Source organism: Asterias amurensis, chromosome 19 (assembly GCF_032118995.1).
Source record: "Asterias amurensis chromosome 19, ASM3211899v1".
NCBI lineage: Eukaryota > Metazoa > Echinodermata > Asteroidea > Forcipulatida > Asteriidae > Asterias > Asterias amurensis.
This window is the reverse complement of record NC_092666.1, coordinates 9,225,065-9,225,288: the sequence shown is the minus strand read 5'-3', so window position 1 is coordinate 9,225,288 and position 224 is coordinate 9,225,065.

Sequence of the window (224 nt, the reverse complement as noted above, 5' to 3'; positions counted from 1 at the left end):
CGACATATAATTTAAAACAGATGTTCCTATAGATACAATTTGACAACAAAGGAAGGTGGTTAAATAATGACGAGTCATAACTATAATAGTTCTTGGGTCGTGCTGTACTTTTTGTCTCTCAAAAAGTGTTTTTATCTTCTCGTGGGCGGGGCAAGAGGGGGAACTGATAGACTTTAAGATAACGAGGGGAAACATACATAACTTAGAGTCATTCTAAAAGACAG